Source organism: Podarcis bocagei (assembly GCF_964188305.1).
Source record: "Podarcis bocagei genome assembly, chromosome: 7".
In the NCBI taxonomy this organism is placed as follows: domain Eukaryota; kingdom Metazoa; phylum Chordata; class Lepidosauria; order Squamata; family Lacertidae; genus Podarcis; species Podarcis bocagei.
The window spans coordinates 5,963,081-5,980,263 of record NC_138132.1 but is presented as its reverse complement, the minus strand read 5'-3'; the positions used below and the strand labels follow the sequence as shown (position 1 = coordinate 5,980,263).

Genomic DNA, 17,183 nt, shown 5'->3' with positions numbered 1-17,183 from the left:
GGGGATGCGAAGCTTAGCTTGAAACGCACGTCAATCATGAAGGTCGCTTGGTGTGCCTGTACCTTTAATTCACCCCGCGCTTGACAGCCCCGTGGTAATAATGTCTTCGTCGGAGGCTCTCCTTTGAGCGTGCGCGCGCGTGTGGCTATTTTGAAAGAGAGAGGGGGTGGGGCAACACAAATGCAAATTAAGTGAAAGGGGTGGAGGGAAGTGGTTTTTTTTCCTCATCGTTTCTCTTAAAACGTAAAATAAAAATTTAGCTGTATGGTATCTTCCCCCCTCCCTAAACCCTTGCCTTCCGTCCTTTTATTTTTTTTTATCTTTTGCCTACCCCTCCTTTTTTTTAGACGCCTCGCTCCATTGCAATCAGGCATTTGGCTGACCCTCTATGAGTCTGTGCCTGCTGGGGTCCTGCCTCCGGAGCCCGTGCGGGGATGTCTCGGAGACCCCGCGCTGACTGCTGCTCAAACATCACGGTGAGTTTGTTACAATGTAGCAATTTCTCTTTAAATCTCTTAACTCTCTCTACCTGCAACTCAGGGCTGTGACAGGGCGAAAAAAACCTGGGGGGAAAGGGAACCGTGTCCCCCCCTCCTTGGGTAGCAGCCCTGATCTCTTTCCATTGCTCCCCCAATCCAGTTCTCCCCCCAAACAGCCTCATATTACTGCGTCTGCAGGGCACGTCTACAGAATACAATGTAGCTTTATAAAATGATACACAACGTTCTAATCGTTGTGGCCGAAGAGGGGGCGCTGGGAGGTTCTCTCCCCACCCCCATCTCTTATTTCGCATATCCCCACAGCCTTCTAGAATAGGTTTTCCTTCTCCACCAGATTGGGGGGGGGCGCTTTGGGGAAAAGGGGAAAAAGAGAAGAGATGATAATTCGCAGCGTCGGATGGTTATGTGTCGGGTTTTGATTTCCCGGTTGCAAAGGCATCGTCTATTTCGTTTTCCCCACCCCCACTCCACCTCCAAAATAAAAGCAAAGGATGCCCCTAGCAGATGGGTCTTTTCGCTTGGTTTTTGATTGCTTGGATGGTGGGATATAAAGCACAAAAAAATGACTATTTTCCTTGGTGTCAAATTTGAAAAGGGAAATCCAGTGTTATAGGTATTTGCTTTTAAAGACATATCCAAACACTATAGTAAAAATTAATTCTTGGGCTCTGTAAAACAAGGAAGACCTGCCAAATACGGGTTATCCTCTATTAACCTTCTCTCCACCTCTTTATGAAATCTCAAACTTGAGCCTCTGGCCTTGTCTTGTAAACCGCTGCTTGTTTGTTTTGTGCTGATTTGGTTCAAAAAAAGCAACAATACAACTCAGTGATAATACATTGGATAGAAATTTTCAATGTTTGGGGTTTTTTGGTAGTCAAATGGTATGTTGTGCTCCTGCGATCCATTCTTGTGTTGTCCTGAGCATATATATTTCCAGGAAATAAAAACATATTTTTTGGTTTTCAGATGTGCATTTTGTGTGTGAATCATGGCTGCCCCCCCCCCCAACACAGTTATGTTTGGGTTTTGCTTCTTTTTATATGTTTGTGTACATATTTGCAATACATTACAAACTTTGGTTCTCTGTCCTGCCCTGTCCTGTTGTTCTATATGTCCCAGTTAGTTGTCCAATCTCTTCTGGAGTTTATCCAAATAATTGCATACCTCTGAGTTCAGAATAATAAACAAACCGCAAAGCATGAGAGGTGATTCTGTATATGTTTTGTAAATCCAGTGTTTTTCAAAAGTGCTTCTAAAACAGCTCTTCTTCGCCATGAGCAGATTCATATTCTATGGACATCTCTGTAGTGACTATATCAGGAGTATTGATACTATATATATATCAAAACGTTATACAGTAAAGCTGAGTGTTCAGTTCACTGAAAGGAGTTGAAGTATTGTAGTGGATTTGCCCAAAATCATATACTTGATTGTTTGGGGTATCTGAATATATTCAATATAAGGAGAGGTTTTCCTTTTTATTTGGTTGTTTATAAAAGTAACTACACTAATCTAAAATGAAAAGTCATGGTGATATGAGTTGGGGTTTGTTTTGCTTGTAATTCAGGTTCACTTACTTGCTAGATTCCTGATTTTTTACTTAAGTGCTCAACCAGTCAACTGTTTCACTGAAATTACCTGGCTAAAAATGTGTACAGATGACATTACTCACACTATGATCCTAAACACATTTGTTTCTTTAAACAAATGTCCCATCGAAATCACCCACATAGCCAAGTAAATGTGGATAAGATCAAAGTCTTAGAATCAGAATTCTAGGACAAGATTTGAATTCTATATTGTTTATGCTTGCTGGGGAAAAAATCCAATTATTGCCATGTCTTTTTTAAAAAGATCAACTGGAACAATTCTGAATAACTTCCCACCTCTGCTTTTCAAAAAGGAGAACTAAGGGTTGTTGTTTTTTTATTTGCTTGTTTTTAAAGAACATATGGTATGTTTTCCACAACTGTCCTTTAGAAGTTGTTCTGCCTTTTTGTTGTGCCAGATTACCATGTGCCCGTTGATGCTGATATTAACAGTATGAGTTGAACTTTTATTATTTATATTTCTGTCCCACCAAATAGTAAATGTATTTCTAATACTTGACAAGTAGAAAATAACGGTAGCCGCGTGGGCCCATAAGAAAATTCCAAAATCCTTATTACGACAATACCCGTATTAGGCCAACCAAAATGTCAGAAAATAGTGTGCAAGCTTTCAAGTTCTCTAGAACTGTTCATCACTTGAAAGCACTAATAGGTTCAATTCTTGCTGTTTTGTTTGGAACACTGTTCTTATAGTGTCCCTTTAATGCCAAATATTTCAGGATATTAATACAGTACATGAACTGAATTTCTTAATCACAAAACGCAAGAAAACCTGGAATGCATCTTTTATTTGTATGGCAGGATGCTTGAGAGGTTTCAGAATGTTATTGACACCCTCTCCCTCCAAGTTTTTTTTAAAAAAACTATCTGATCTTCCAGTAGGAGCTCCCCCACCCCGTTACATGCATAAAGAGATCATCAAGAGAAGGTTTTCAGATAATGGTCATTTGTAACGGCAGTTTTGGTGATGATCTGGAAAAGAAGTTCAGAATTGGGGAGTACTCTTAGACCCGGCTTTGCCCCTAGATGCAAGGGTAGCAGCTGGGGTTTGGAATGATTTGCCCAGTTTAGGCTGGTGTTTTAGATGCATCCATCCATGGGAAGTTATATCCTGGCTATGGTGACACATGCTTTAGTTACTTCCAGACTTGATGACTGCAGTGCACTCTACATGGGGCTGCCTTTGAAGAATCTTCACTTGGTCCAGAATGTAACCACAAGGGTCTTGATGGGCACTCAGCCTTTGGAGCACATTATACTGATTTACTGCACTGGCTTCCAGTTTGTTTCTCGGCACAGTTCAAAGTCCTGGTTATGACCTTTAAAGCCCTCAGTGATTTAGTCTAGAGATCTTTCTCTTCTCATACAACTTTTCCTGTTAGTTTAAGATCTGCAAGGGAGGCTTTTCTCAATATCCTAATGATGTTAGAGCAGGCATAGACAAACTCAGCCCTCCAGATGTTTTGGGACTACAATTCCCATCATCCCTGATCACTGGTCCTGTTAGCTAGGAATCATGGGAGTTGTAGTCCCAAAACATCTGGAGGGCCACGTTTGTCTGTGCCTGTGTTAGAGATATGGTTGGTTGAGGGTTAGGAGAGAAACATTTCTGTGGCTATGCCCAACTGTGAAACTTGCTGTCTTGAGGTTTGGTCCACTCTCTTTTGATCTCTCTTGGTGCATATTGAAGGCATTTTTATTCTATTGGGTGTCAGCTGACTCAGTTGAGATACTTCAATGGTGTTTTAGTGGACAAATCTATTGGACATGTGTTGGTTTTTAATGCTATGTTTTACTGATTGGTTACTTAATGTTTGTAAACCACCTTGATTGCAATAGGAGGAAGGAGCATAACCTTAATAAACAAAATGGGGGGGGGGGGCTTTGTACCATAATCCAGAAACTAGCTCTGTACTAGCTACAGAGATAGAGGTTTGTTGACCATGCAGGAGATTCATATATCTGCAGTAAGGATACCACCCTGCTTGGGTTTGCAGAACTGCTGTATCTCAGCATCATTTTCTCTTATCAGAAAACATACTGTTTTCAAAATAATTTCTTAGACCAGGACCCAGGATTAGGAGGGGCTTGAAAAGACAGACACAACAGCAACTTCCTTTTAGGAGAATTCACAGGATGCTTGTGCATGTACTATCAGACGAGGGTGCTTTAGTTTGGGTAGAGGCATGGTTCTGCTGTTGCTCCAAGAGTCCAGCTTGGAGCACAAGCCTGGGCAGGGGATGCCAGCTACTTAGTCACCAGAAGTTTGTTCCCATGTTCTGTGCACCTTAGGAGCTACCATGTGTGCTTTGTTAATAAAGAATTAAACTATCAACCATTTGTCCTGGGTGTGCTCGGGACAATAGCACCAATAGAAATCCATTAATTTCATGTTTCCCCCTACCTCCTTTCTTATTTTTTTATTTATTAATTGCTATACTGCTTACTTGCCCAGACAGCTTCTGAGTGGCTTGGCATATATAATTTTGTAGTTCAAAGGCTGTTTTGGCTTGGAAGGTTTTGGATTATGCTTCTGGGTAGCATAAAGGCTTTATTTACTTCCGACCCAATACATTTTAATAGTTACAGCAATCAGCTGGTATAGACTCTTGTTCTGGAAATACATCAATTTAAAATTGGAAAGTATGTAAATCACCAAGAACAGACAATTTTAAATCATACTAATCTACAAAAATTCAGTTGCTGAATTTTCTTGGTAGGCAGTTGTAGAACCTCATATTTAAAGCATGTAGATCTGTGATGTAATACCATGTTCCTTCAGGGTCTTGCCAGGTTTTTGAGTGGCCTACAACTTAGACAGATAGGGGTATATGCTTAAGTGAAATGAGGCTTTTACTGATACAAATTGCTAAAGGTTTACACGTTGAGTTTTGTTTATTAAGTCATCAGCTTTAAATGGTTAATTGATTTTAGCTTTAGTTTGCATGTCATCCAAATCTCAATAGATGTCTTTTTGAGATTCTGAAGAACAAATCTGCTTGCAATTAAATAAAAATTAGCAGAAAAAGAGCATTCTTCATGTTTTATTTCCACCCTATGACAATAACATACCAGAGCCAAAATGGCTCCAACACATGAACAAGTGTGCCTTCGACTTTTAACCCGACCAAATATATACTTTTATCCCAAACTCACAGCCTTAGTTTTAAAGACTAAGCTATTGTTTTGAAAGAAATTACATGAGGGGAAATAGGGTGAAAGAAAAACAAGGCTTGTTAAACTGTCATGTGACTATTTAGGTCTCTTAGTGAAACTTCCTGATTGCAAGTGTATGTGTGTAAATATTCAGGCACAAATATGTATGCATTGTATTATCTCAAGGGTATCCAGTTTTTGTCAGAGTGACTATTTGAAAAATAAAATGGAAATGGAGTATCTCTGACTGAAATAAAAGCAAAACAAAAAACAAAAATATGGCAGAAGGTGATTGCTCATGGCCACAAACTATTGGCAACTGGATTTGCAAAATGTATTTATTTTTAACTGTCACACTTTTCTTCCTGCAGTGTAGGGGAAGTCGAAAGAAGCTAACAACATAGAAATGGGGGGGGGGGGAATCCAGCCAATAATAAAGCATAAAGAAACACTTTGGTAATCACTCTACGGAGAGCATTCCATTGTGTCAGTGCTACAACTGAGTAAGTTGAGGGAGCAAATCCACTTTAGCTCTTCTGCATTCATTACGGTGGAGGTAGCAAAAAGGTAACCAAAATAGGATTGTCACGAGGAGTGAAACATGTATGCTGTTTGTATCACTCAGACTGAGAAGGGTCAGGTGGAGTGCAACTCCACTTTTTGTTTACCTTTCAAATAAACACTTTGGATGGGAAAGAGATTTAGTCTTCCAAGGAGGTCTTGCTTCACACTTTGAGAATGTTGACTTAGTTGAAATCATAGGTAGTGTACTTTTTGTGAATGAAACTCTAAATGATGGTCAACAGCCAGCAGCCACTGGGCCAAATCTGGCCTCCTGTGCTATTAAGCTCTCAGTAACTAATTCAGAAACAAAGACAGATGTGAAGGGAGCAGAAAATGTGGCAATGGGACTTCATGGCATACCTATGGGAAATGAGTTCTTCAATTAGTATTTAGGTTTTTATATTTACATACAATATCCTATATACAAGCATATTTCATACATAACATCTGCAGAGTCACCTGTTCATCTGTTCTATACTGATTCCAATTTACAAAATAGTGGCCAGTTTTGTTGAAAAGTGTAACTTAGACTGAATGGGAAAAGTTTTGTTCAGGATCTTTGGAAGACATTGATTCAGGTCACATTTAACACTGAGCCAAACCATGGCTTAGCACAAATGTGGACTCTTAGAAAGGAGATTCTGGCCACTTTGCTTGTCCAGTTCTGCTGTTGTGAGCTAAGCCATGGTTTGACTTAGTGTGTTGTGGCCTCAGGGATCATGATTTGTCTCCTTCAGATAAACCACAAGCCAGAAGCCCAAGAAGAAATTTGCTTATAGTTTGTAGCTTTGTTTGGAACAGGACAAACTATGAGCCCAGGTTCAGATGATGCACTAAGCTAAACCGTGGCTTGGCTCACAGCAACGCAGGAGTAGGAGGAGGAGGATAAAAGCTACCAATGCAAGCACATGTCTACAGTTGCAGTTACAAGAGCCAGTGTTAGGAATCCCCGCGTTTATCTACTTCTATGAAGTCCCCCACCCTATTTCCTTAGTTAATAATGTTTGCTTCCTGTTCCCATCCTATACCTATTTTGTTCTTTCCAGTAGCACCTTAAAGACCAACTAAGTTAGTTCTTGGTATGAGCTTTCGTGTGCATGCACACTTCTTCAGATACACTGGTGTATCTGAAGTATCTGAAGAAGTGTATCTGGTGTATCCAGTGTATCCGAAGAAGTGTGCATGCACACGAAAGCTCATACCAAGAACTAACTTAGTTGGTCTTTAAGGTGCTACTGGAAGGATTTTTTTTATTTTGACTATGGCAGACCAACACGGCTACCTATCTGTAACTATTTTGTTCTGTCCACTTACTATTTTGTTTAAAAGGGAGGGGAAGCCAGTTGACTTCTAACTAATCAGCATGTTACCCTTGTTTCACTTGCATTTTTTGGGGGGGCCATGCTCCAGAGGTAAAAGTTGCAGCTTGAGAACATTGTCCTTCATTATGATTGTAGTGGGGTGGATTCTAAGGCCTTCACAGAGTAAACCTGTTGAAATCAGTCGTCATTAGTAACTTCAGTCCAATTATTTCCATGGGTCTCCTCTAACTAGGACTTAGTTTGATGCAACGTGTTATGTGCAAATAAGTTCCCCATTGGTTTTTCAAATCTCTAAACTAGCCAAGTGTAGATTTTCTGTATCCAATTTGGGGAACTCATTCCATTTCTTTATTCACAACACTTGAGGGGCTAGTCGAGACTAGCCATCACCCTGCACCAAGCTCAAAGAGCATCCTTGCACATCCCCAATACTCCCCTGCAGCTATGCATTGAGTTCTTTGTGGCACTCGTTCTAATACTGGTTTTAAATGCAAATGCACTCAACAGATTTTCTTTCCTTAAAAGTAATAGGCCTTTAAACTAAATAAATCCTTATGAATTCATTTGCACACACAAGTGACTTAAAATACGCCAATAAAAAAGTTTCAGTGTGTGGTTTAGTTGGACTTTCATCTTGGTCCAGACTTAGTTAAACTATAGTACTTAAATTTCATCCTGTTCAGACAAAGCTGGGTTTAGGGGGAAATAGAGCTAGGAGGAAATGAATATTCTTTGAGGCGCAGTTGTCCAAACACTCAGCCCAGTATCTGTGGTTTAAACAGGCAGTGGTGTGGCTTGTATCACCTAATCACTAGCAAGGAAGCAATGATTTACACTCAATAAATATAGTCTGATTCTCTATGTTTTCTGGGTTGAGGAAAAGGTGGCTTCCCCTGGCCCTCACCCAAGGAATGTGGCAGAATAGAAGCACACCTGATGTGTTTCTACACTCTGGAGTCAGCAAGAAAAAAACCTTTCCCTCCCCAGTAAGCAGAACACATTAGATTTCAGGACACTGAGGAATAAGACTGCGTAAGAAGTCCTTCATTTTTTGTGATCCTTTGCAACTTTAACAAGGGAGAAGAGGCCCCAACTCCCAAAGCAGGATTCCCTGTACATTGTGGAGAATGAAGAAATAGTGAGTTGAAATAATGAGAAGAATCAATTCACTTTCTTCATACTACTTTCTAAATTTGGAGTTGTATTTCTCCCTCCACCCCTCCATTTAATTCAATTGTGAATCAAGCTGTTTGACCTCTAGGGCTTCCATTCCATTGTTGGGTTCAAATGCAGGAATGCCACAAAAACAACAGTAATAGTAATTATTATTATTAATAAAATAATTGCTGCCTTTGGCTACCCCACTCCTCAGAAAATCCACATCTTCGGGTTTACAGTTTTTGAATCTGATAATCTTGTGTATGCACATCCACAAATGAATTACTGTGGGGTAATTTACTCCTGGGCATTGTGATAATTGGGGAGGGTAACTACATACTTCTAAATGCAATTAAACAGGAAACTTAATAAACTAGTTACATTTGGGACTTTCCTCTCTCAGGGATTCTCTTAACTGTGTATCATTTAGTCTTCTGGAAACACTTTGTAATCATCACACTGGAAGGTAGAATTCATTCCACCAAGGTAGAATTCAGTGCACAAAAATGCATAATAATAATTTCTCAGATTAAGGCGTATTGCTGAAAAACAAGAGGAACGGACAGATTGTTCAGTAGACGTCACTGGTTTAGGTCATCAGTAGCCAGACAGCAGATTTCTTTACACTTTCTGCTTCTTGCTCCTTTATTCTTCAGGCAGCATTTCATGTTGCCTACCTCATCTGTTAGCCATCTAGTTCAGTTAGCTTTTAAGTTGCGCTGCATTTTACCTCCCCCCCCCCTTTCTTTTTGCAATTGGATCCCGCAAGCTATTGCTTTCTTGAAATTTATTTGAGAAGCTGGGGACCGCACACCCATTTAACACCTTGTGTCTTTTGATAGTCGAACACAGCTGCCTTCTGTACATATCACAGCAGGCAATATACCTTCTTCGCAGTCTTTCCCTTAAAGACCTTTGTACCTTGACCTGCTTATCATAGTTTCTGTACCATATATATATATATATATATATATATATATATATATGCTTTCGTAGATTTTCACGGGTACAGGAATGCAGGTTTTGGTGTCTTCGGGTGTCTTCCCGTGTAAGAGTTGGGGTGTCTAGGCGACGTTTCGACGAGGTCTCACTCGTCATCTTCAGGCTGGTGCTTTCGGCTTCTTGTTACTAGAACAGAGCAGGATCTCAGTGTTTGAGTTCCTATAAATACTGTTGAGGGGGTGTGGTGTATAGCCTCCAACGTTCTGGGCAGAGAGGGAGTTCCCAGGTTAGTGTGCCTTTTCTTCTTTTGTTCCTTAATTACTTGAGGGATATCTTGAGTGATTTCTTGAGTGATATTCTGAGTACCACTTAGGAGGGTCATTAGGTGTGGATTAGTTGCTAAAGCTTTCGTGTCTTGACCTCTTGAGCTTGTGAAAAGTTTTTCTGAGAAGATGGCTGTATTGCACTTAGTTGTGCTCTGGCTTGGCTTCGTGTATAGGGGCGAGCTGTGGTTTTGTGCCCTGTGCCAGCCAGATCTGTGTAGGGATTGCAGGGGGGTGCAGCATCCGGAGGTGCCACTATGGTTTGGCTACTGGATGGTGTCTGTACTTTATCTGTGGAGAGGGTCTGGGTTTGGGTCTGGTGTGGTTGATTGGAGATGGCGTTCTGTGTGTCTCTGGTTCTGGTGTCGGTTTTTGTGGACACGTCCCGCCTGCCAGACATCTGGAAATTAGCCCTCCCCACAAAAACCGACACCAGAACCAGAGACACACAGAACGCCATCTCCAATCAACCACACCAGACCCAAACCCAGACCCTCTCCACAGATAAAGTACAGACACCATCCAGTAGCCAAACCATAGTGGCACCTCCGGATGCTGCACCCCCCTGCAATCCCTACACAGATCTGGCTGGCACAGGGCACAAAACCACAGCTCGCCCCTATACACGAAGCCAAGCCAGAGCACAACTAAGTGCAATACAGCCATCTTCTCAGAAAAACTTTTCACAAGCTCAAGAGGTCAAGACACGAAAGCTTTAGCAACTAATCCACACCTAATGACCCTCCTAAGTGGTACTCAGAATATCACTCAAGAAATCACTCAAGATATCCCTCAAGTAATTAAGGAACAAAAGAAGAAAAGGCACACTAACCTGGGAACTCCCTCTCTGCCCAGAACGTTGGAGGCTATACACCACACCCCCTCAACAGTATTTATAGGAACTCAAACACTGAGATCCTGCTCTGTTCTAGTAACAAGAAGCCGAAAGCACCAGCCTGAAGATGACGAGTGAGACCTCGTCGAAACGTCGCCTAGACACCCCAACTCTTACACGGGAAGACACCCGAAGACACCAAAACCTGCATATATATATATATATATATACATACACACACACATATATACACCAGCACAGGGCAGCAGCAATGATCACTATACTTCCCCATCCCTGACTACATCTTGGTGGTTCTATTTTTGTGAGTGTTTTCTCCTGGATGTTAGCCGCTCTCTGCTTGTAATACTACGGTTGTGTAATTGTAAAATGTTTGTAAGGAATGCAAACACAGGATGGTGAGTATATTGCATCATCCCAGTCTTACTGCTTTTCATAAAAAGTTCTACGCCACCACAATTTGCAACCTGCACTTCCTCCAGTGAGTTCAGGATTATATTAGCTGCAACATTCTGTCCTTAAAACTACCCTGTACCGTATAGAAAAAGAATCCAGTGAGCTTAATGGATGTGCAAGAATTTAAACCTCGGGTCTCCCCAGGCCACAATGAGCGCTTCTTCAGTGCAGCCCAGTGAATTTATAACTGTTTGTGCTCACATCTTTCCACTGCTATGGCAGTGTTTGTCTATTTGTTTCATTCTGTTTCAGTTGCCCAACATCAAAAGTAATTACACTATTTCAGCCAATGAAAATATTATTTATTGGAAGCCTTTATACCCTGCCTTTCCATTTTTAAAATTCTCAAGGTAGCTTGCAACATCTAAATTTAAGACAACAGAATTTAAATTAACCTGTAAGCTGCTCTGGGGGCCTTTTCAGGGGAAGCACCAAGGAAAAAAAGTTTTTATTAACAATGACAATAAATATACTACAAATTTAGCAGTTAAGAGAAAGGGAGAGCAGAACTCTAAAATTAGAAGATTTAAGGGAGCATTAAAACAGTTAACAATTTGACAGGTTAAAATGAAAAGGCATGAGACAGTAAGAAACCATCAGGGAAGGAGTGAGGAACTCATTATTGGGTGGGGGGCAGTTCCACGATGATAGGCCTTCCTTCTTGCAACCTGAGGGCCTCTGGATGTTTTGAATTACAGCTCCCAGCAGTGCAGTCAGCATGGCCAATAGTCAAGAATGACTAGGAATTATAGTCCAAAACATCTGGAAGGGACCAGGTGAGGGAAGGCTGGGCTAAGCGCAGCCAAGAGAAAGCCCTTTCCTGCATCCCAGCCCATTCCATATATTAAAAAGATGTGGAGGAGAACCCCTCTGGAGCATCTTAATGAGGAAGCAAGCTTCTATGGGAAGAGGTGGTCCTTTTGATGTCCTGGTACTAACTGTTAGGCTTCAAAGGTAATGATCAACACTTGGAGTTACTCTCAGAAACAGATAGGGAGCCAGCACAGGTTTTGCAAAATGGGATTCACATGCTTCTGGTAATCAGCTCTGATCAGAATTCTAGCTACTGCAATCTGGACAAGCTGAAGTTTACAGGCATCTCAAAGAGATCTTCACATAGAGTACCCATCCAATCCCAGTGTAACTAAGTGGTATACAAATCTTATCAAATAAATAAATGGGAGGCTATTGATTGCTGCCATGCAAGTTGTCTGGCGTCCCACAATATTTTGGTGTCCCCCCCCCCGGTGCTATTTAGCATCTATTTCCAGGCGGCCCAACTTTTCATACTGACTAGGCTGCAAGGGTACTTCACTACTCCCTAATTTGTACATCCCTAAGTACACACTCCCTAATTTGGGAAGAAGGTGGGAGGTCTCCAGGACCCCTGTCAGAGCCTTGCACCTCTTTCCCAAAACCTGGTGCCTCACTTACCCGGCTTTGGGAAAACAGTGTGAGGGCTAGAAGGGGGCATCAAATGTTGCAGAGGCCAACAAAAGAAGGCATTGCAAGCCACATGTTGGACCACCCTGATCTATTTAACACTACTAGGCGCTGGTTTAATGTGAGGTGTCACAAATATACAGATGATGCCCAGTTCTATATCTCCATTTCATCTGAAACAGGAGAGGTGATTCAGGTACTACAGCTGTGCTTGGGAGATGTGATGGCTGGAGGTGGTATACAAATCTTCTCAAATAAGCCAATAAATTGAGATGAATCCTGACATGACAGAGGTATCATGTGTTCAGAGTTCTTGGGTCCGAGATGTGGGGAGATAGCCTGTTTTAATTGTGACTGTAACCTCCTGTAAGGTGCAAATCCATAGCTTGAGGATACTCCTGGATCCAGTATTGTCACTGGAGTTTCAGGTGGCCTCAATGGCTAGGAGTACATATTTCCAGCTCCAGCTAGTTCTTAAGCTATGGCCCCTTTTGATGACTTGGACACTGTGCTTCGTGCTCTGGTAACCTCCAGATTGGATTATTACAATGCATTCCGTGCAGGGCTGCCCTTGAAGACAACTTCACCTGATTCAAAATGCAGCAGCCAGATTACTGTCTGGAGTTCTGCATAGAACTCATATAAATTCTGTTGTGAAGCTGCTGTACGAGTTGCCAGTTCATTTCTGGGCTTAATTCAAGGAGTTCAAATTCCTATATGACTTAGGTCCTGAATATCTGAAAGGCCACCTGCTTCCCTACAGACCCTTTTAAGGATTCAGTTTGGCAGAAGGGGGCCCTCTTGGTAGTTCCACAGTGCTCAGAAGTTTGAGGGTGATGGTCAGGGAGAGAATACCCCCCCCCCCGTTATTGAATTCCCTCCTCGTGGAGGTGTGTTTAGAGTTCTTGTAGAGCTTTCATTGTACTCTGAATACATGTGTCTGGCCTTTGGAAACTGAGATGTGTTCAGGACCTACCTCTCTTCTCTGTTTTAAATTCAATTTTTTGTGTTGTAGTAAGTCTTGTTTGTATTTTATCTTTTATAAAATACAAATTTTATAAATTTTAAGTTGTCTCTTGGTTTTGTTGTAATGTGCTCTAGAACTTTATGGTAATGGGTGGGTAAATAAAATCATATAAATAAATAAGATAGACTGGATAAGGCCACTCCTGAATTAGGCAATTAAATTAAAGTCAACTCCAGGAATATGCCCAGACTGCAGACCCAGGACTTCAAGGGAACTGCAGTCCCATCCAAAACAGGTTAAGCTACCGCTCCCAGATTATCGTGACAGTTCTGCTAACTAGGGCTGTTTTTGTATTTTCTGGATTAAGCTTCACTTTGTTTGCTACCAATATATTAATGACTTCAAGTAACTATTTAGGACCTTGACAACCTCCCTGGCATGTGATGGAGAGGAAAGATAGATTGGGTGTCATCATCTGTACATGTCATTCCTTATTAGCAGCATTTGTCTGTGATGGAGCATCCTACTGTTGGAGGCTATAATATGCCCTCTATTGCAGGAATGGAGAACCTCAGGCCGGGGTGGGGGTGGGGGTGGGTCAAATGCAGCCATCCAGCCTTCTCTTTTTGGCCCTCAGAACTCTCTTCAACCTGCGTTCCTCACTGACCTTGCTTCATACCTTCCTGTTTTTGTCTTTCTGGAATGTTTCCTTGAACTCTGGTTTTTGTGGATGCAGGACATTTTGTGTGTGTGTGTGTGTGTGTGTGTGTGTGTGTGTGTGTGTTTGTGTGTGTGTGTGTATAAGGCAGCCTACTGAACAAAAGTAAAATTAACATTTATTGCTAAGCCCATTTCTGCCTCTGACATGTGGCTCTCTGAAGGTTGCCCAGAAGGGAATGTGGCCTGAAAATAGCTTCCCATTGCAGGTCAAACACCATCCATACCACATTGTGATATCAGGATTGGGGTATTACACATCATTGGAGGGGCTTGTCATCCTAATAGGTGGGGCTGTGTATAGATATTAATTTCTGCTGCAAAGCTGTTCAGTAGATCAATATGTTATACTATATTAAAGGTAAAGGGACCCCTGACCATTAGGTCCAGTCGTGACTGACTCTGGGGTTGTGGCGCTCATCTCGCTTTATGGGCCGAGGGAGCCAGCGTACAGCTTCCGGGTCATGTGGCTGGCATGACTAAGCCGCTTCTGGCGAACCAGAGCAGCACACGGAAACACCGTTTACCTTCCCCCCAGAGCAGTACCTATTTATCTACTTGCACTTTGACATGCTTTTTGAACTGCTAGGTTGGCAGGAGCAGGGACCGAGCAATGGGAGCTCACCCTGTTGCAGGGATTCGAACCACCGACCATCTGATCGGCAAGTCCTAGGCTCTGTGGTTTAACCCACAGCGCCACCCACATCCCTTATACTATATTAGCTAAAGAAAAATATACCCCAGGCTTAGTTACATGTCTACGGCCCAGTGCCAGCTTTGGCCTTTATTCTTCTGTCTTCCACACCATTGTCCACTTTGAGCCAATCAAGGATTGTTGTAACATCTTTAAGCACAACTTTGCCAGTGTTTGCAGACCTGGTTCACACATAACTCTTAAGCCACATCACAAATTCTACCCAGCAGTTTGCTTTCACCCCAGATACTTGCCAAGAAAACAAAAACAAAAACATGAGGCAAAACAAACTTCAGGAGAACAAGCCATGAGGTCTTTTTGCTTGTATTTGGGACAATTTGTGGTTTGTTAAACAAACTGACTTCACATTATGTGTGAACCAAGCTATAATGTTTTTTTTATAAGTGTAAAAAATCTCCATTGTATTTAAGGCGCAGACAAAGCAAGCCAAACTATAGGAAGCTGGCATCATTTATGCCAGGGTGAATAGCGTTAGTGTGACATCCCCCTATTCAGAACTCCAGTCAGGAGTGAGACTGAGATGGGCTGAGGGAAAACAAGCCTTGAAAATAGAGTTTGACTTGTGCCACCCTTTTTTCCAATGTAACTTTTTCAGAGTTGCTAGGTCATCTGACCAAGCTGAACAGAATCTGAGATATGGGCAAGCCCCCTCCCTTTGTCAGGACTTTCCCCCAAGTGAGCCAGGATGGAGGACTTGCACCCGTGTATCTCCATCTGAGCAGGGATGGAGCATTTCCCCTGGCTTAGTCAGCTGAGCTGGAGAGCTCCTCATCCCAGTGATCTTGGATTTGGATTCCTCCATAAACAATTGTTATTGTAATATGTATGCCCCCCTTACCACCCGAAGATCACAGTGCAGTTCACAACATAAAAATACAAAATGAGAACCCAAAACACATAATAAAACAAGAACAAAAACAAACCAATAACCTTCCTCCCACAAACACATTTAAAAGGACATAGAAGGTTAATCAGCCACAGGCCTGGTTATAGAGAAACGTTTTCGCCTGGTGCCTAAAGATATGTAAGGAAGGAGCCACAAAAACACAAACAAAGTAACCATACACAGTTTAAAAGGCCATTGATGGTTTAATTAGCCACTTTTAGTGTCTGCCTCAAATACAAACACCACATTTTGTTTCAAATTTCTATTGTGATTTTGGACGTGATAATTGTGTTCTTTTAAGTATTCCTTAGTCCTCCATCTATAGCACAGGAATAACATTTCCTTTCTTCAAAATGAATAAATATGTGCCAGAACTTAATGTGCTGAAGTAAGTGCAGTAATGAATCCAATGTAAGTTACTTTCAATGTTTGTCTTCAAATAATTTGAAAGGCTGAAACTAGCGGCCAGATATTTCTTACTAGGCCTGGATAGCTAAGTTGGATGGAGCATGGTGCTGCCAAGGCTGCAGGTTCGATCCCCTTGTGGGACAGCTGCATATTCCTGCATCGCAGGGGGTTGGACTAGATGATCATCAGGATCTCTCCCAACTCTACAATTCTATGATTCTATTGATTGGGCTGCATCAATAGGAGTATAGCATCTAGATCAAGGGAAGTAATAGTCCAAATAAAAAAATTCCTTCCTGTAGCACCTTAAAGACCAACTAAGTTAGTTCTTGGTATAAGCTTTCGTGTGCATGCACACTTCTTCAGATACAAGAATCTTCAGATTCTTCAGTGTATCTGAAGAAGTGTGCATGCACACGAAAGCTTATACCAAGAACTAACTTAGTTGGTCTTTAAGGTGCTACAGGAAGGAATTTTTTTATTTGGACTATGGCAGACCAACACGGCTACCCATCTGTAACTGGAAGTAATAGTGCCACTGTATTCTGCTCTGGTCAGACCTCACCTGGAGTACTGTGTCCAGTTCTGGGCACCACAGTTCAAGAAGGACACTGACAAACTGGAACGTGTCCAGAGGAGGGCAACCAAAATGATCAAAGGCCTGGAAACGATGCCTTATGAGGAACGGCTAAGGGAGCTGGGCATGTTTAGCCTGGAGAAGAGGAGGTTAAGGGGTGATATGATAGCCATGTTCAAATATATAAAAGGATGTCACATAGAGGAGGGAGAAAGGTTGTTTTCTGCTGCTCCAGAGAAGCGGACACGGAGCAATGGATCCAAACTACAAGAAAGAAGATTCCACCTAAACATTAGGAAGAACTTCCTGACAGTAAGAGCTGTTTGACAGTGGAATTTGCTGCCAAGGAGTGTGGTGGAGTCTCCTCCTTTGGAGGCCTTTAAGCAGAGGCTTGACAACCATATGTCAGGAGTGCTCTGATGGTGTTTCCTGCTTGGCAGGGGGTTGGACTCAATGGCCCTTGTGGTCTCTTCCAACTCTAGGATTCTATGTTTCTATGTTTCTATTGATTGAGAAAGTAGGTGAAACAGAATCATGACCCCCGACCCTGGGTATTCCTACCAATACATTTCCCAGTGTGTTT

The 17,183-nt window shown here is 41.9% G+C and overlaps 1 protein-coding gene across 6 annotated transcripts in view; it reads left to right on the top strand.

Annotated features, from left to right (window-relative positions):
- The first annotated feature begins 371 nt into the window (after positions 1-371).
- The window catches only part of BICRA (BRD4 interacting chromatin remodeling complex associated protein), a 93,838-nt gene continuing 77,026 nt past the window's right edge, over positions 372-17,183 (top strand). For 3 of the 6 annotated variants that reach the window (XM_081200125.1, XM_081200124.1, XM_081200127.1), the window contains exon 1: positions 372-476. The gene's annotated coding sequence lies outside the window, so the exon portion shown is untranslated. The remainder of the gene's footprint in view (positions 477-17,183) is intronic. The other 3 variants (XM_081200129.1, XM_081200123.1, XM_081200121.1) reach the window with 2 other exon arrangements.